A 2,500-nucleotide genomic window follows, 5' to 3' on the forward strand; every position below is an offset into this window, starting at 1 on the left:
GTCTACCTGTCTACCTGTCTGTCTGTCTACCTGTCTGTCTGTCTACCTGCCTGTCTACCTGTCTGTCTGTCTACCTGTCTGTCTGCCTGCCTGTCTACCTGTCTACCTGTCCGTCTGCCATAACGTTATTAATGTGTTGTAGGTACGTACTAGACAACCAGTACACCAGCTCTACAGGCTCTAAGTTCCCAGTCAAGTGTGTCTGTCTGTCTACCTGTCTGTCTGCCATAACGTTATTAATGTGTTGTAGATACGTACTAGACAACCAGTACACCAGCTCTACAGGCTCTAAGTTCCCAGTCAAGTGTGTCTGTCTGTCTACCTGCCTGTCTACCTGTCTGTCTGCCATAACGTTATTAATGTGTTGTAGATACGTACTAGACAACCAGTACACCAGCTCTCAGGCTCTAAGTTCCCAGTCAAGTGTGTCTGTCTGTCTACCTGCCTGTCTACCTGTCTGTCTGTCTGTCTGCCATAACGTTATTAATGTGTTGTAGATACGTACTAGACAACCAGTACACCAGCTCTACAGGCTCTAAGTTCCCAGTCAAGTGTGTCTGTCTGTCTACCTGCCTGTCTACCTGCCTGTCTGTCTGTCCGTCTGTCCGTCTGCCATAACGTTATTAATGTGTTGTAGGTACGTACTAGACAACCAGTACACCAGCTCTACAGGCTCTAAGTTCCCAGTCAAGTGTGTCTGTCCGTCTGTCTGTCTGCCATAACATTATTAATGTGTTGTAGGTACGTACTAGACAACCAGTACACCAGCTCTACAGGCTCTAAGTTCCCAGTCAAGTGTGTCTGCCTGTCTACCTGCCTGTCTACCTGTCTACCTGTCTGTCTGTCCGTCTGTCTGTCTGCCATAACGTTATTAATGTGTTGTAGATACGTACTAGACAACCAGTACACCAGCTCTACAGGCTCTAAGTTCCCAGTCAAGTGTGTCTGTCTGTCTGTCTACCTGTCTGTCTGTCTACCTGTCTACCTGTCTGTCTGTCTACCTGTCTACCTGTCTGTCTGTCTACCTGCCTGTCTACCTGTCTGTCTGTCTACCTGTCTGTCTGCCTGCCTGCCTGTCTACCTGTCTGTCTGTCTGTCTGCCATAACGTTATTAATGTGTTGTAGGTACGTACTAGACAACCAGTACACCAGCTCTACAGGCTCTAAGTTCCCAGTCAAGTGTGTCTGTCTGTCTGTCTGTCTGTCTGCCATAACGTTATTATTGTGTTGTAGATACGTACTAGACAACCAGTACACCAGCTCTACAGGCTCTAAGTTCCCAGTCAAGTGTGTCTGTCTGTCTACCTGCCTGTCTACCTGTCTACCTGCCTGTCTGTCTGTCTGTCTGCCATAACGTTATTAATGTGTTGTAGATACGTACTAGACAACCAGTACACCAGCTCTACAGGCTCTAAGTTCCCAGTCAAGTGTGTCTGTCTGTCTACCTGCCTGTCTGCCTGTCTACATGCCTGTCTACCTGCCTGTCTGTCTGTCTACCTGTCTGTCTGCCTGTCTACCATAACGTTATTAATGTGTTGTAGATACGTACTAGACAACCAGTACACCAGCTCTACAGGCTCTAAGTTCCCAGTCAAGTGTGTCTGTCTGTCTACCTGCCTGTCTGTCTGCCATAACGTTATTAATGTGTTGTAGATACGTACTAGACAACCAGTACACCAGCTCTACAGGCTCTAAGTTCCCAGTCAAGTGTGTCTGTCTGTCTACCTGCCTGTCTGCCTGTCTACCTGCCTGTCTACCTGCCTGTCTGCCTGCCTGCCTGTCTACCTGTCCGTCTGTCCGTCTGCCATAACGTTATTAATGTGTTGTAGATACGTACTAGACAACCAGTACACCAGCTCTACAGGCTCTAAGTTCCCAGTCAAGTGTGTCTGTCTGTCTACCTGTCTGTCTGTCTGCCATAACGTTATTAATGTGTTGTAGATACGTACTAGACAACCAGTACACCAGCTCTACAGGCTCTAAGTTCCCAGTCAAGTGTGTCTGTCTGTCTACCTGTCTGTCTGTCTGCCATAACGTTATTAATGTGTTGTAGATACGTACTAGACAACCAGTACACCAGCTCTACAGGCTCTAAGTTCCCAGTCAAGTGTGTCTGTCTGTCTACCTGTCTGTCTACCTGTCTGTCTACCTGTCTGTCTGTCCGTCTGTCCGTCTGCCATAACGTTATTAATGTGTTGTAGGTACTTACTAGACAACCAGTACACCAGCTCTACAGGCTCTAAGTTCCCAGTCAAGTGTGTCTGTCTGTCTACCTGCCTGTCTACCTGTCTACCTGTCTGCCTGCCTGTCTACCTGTCTACCTGTCTGTCTGCCATAACGTTATTAATGTGTTGTAGGTACGTACTAGACAACCAGTACACCAGCTCTACAGGCTCTAAGTTCCCAGTCAAGTGTGTCTGTCTGTCTGTCTGTCTGTCTACCTGTCGGTCTGTCCGTCTGCCATAACGTTATTAATGTGTTGTAGATACGTACTAGACAA

At 47.4% G+C, this 2,500-nt stretch overlaps 1 protein-coding gene across 1 annotated transcript in view; it reads left to right on the forward strand.

Annotated features, from left to right (window-relative positions):
• txk (TXK tyrosine kinase) overlaps positions 1-2,500 on the forward strand; it is a 43,155-nt gene that overhangs the window by 33,227 nt on the left and 7,428 nt on the right. The gene's annotated exons all lie outside the window — the stretch shown is intronic.

The sequence above is a fragment of the Oncorhynchus masou genome, chromosome 27, assembly GCF_036934945.1.
Source record: "Oncorhynchus masou masou isolate Uvic2021 chromosome 27, UVic_Omas_1.1, whole genome shotgun sequence".
NCBI lineage: Eukaryota > Metazoa > Chordata > Actinopteri > Salmoniformes > Salmonidae > Oncorhynchus > Oncorhynchus masou.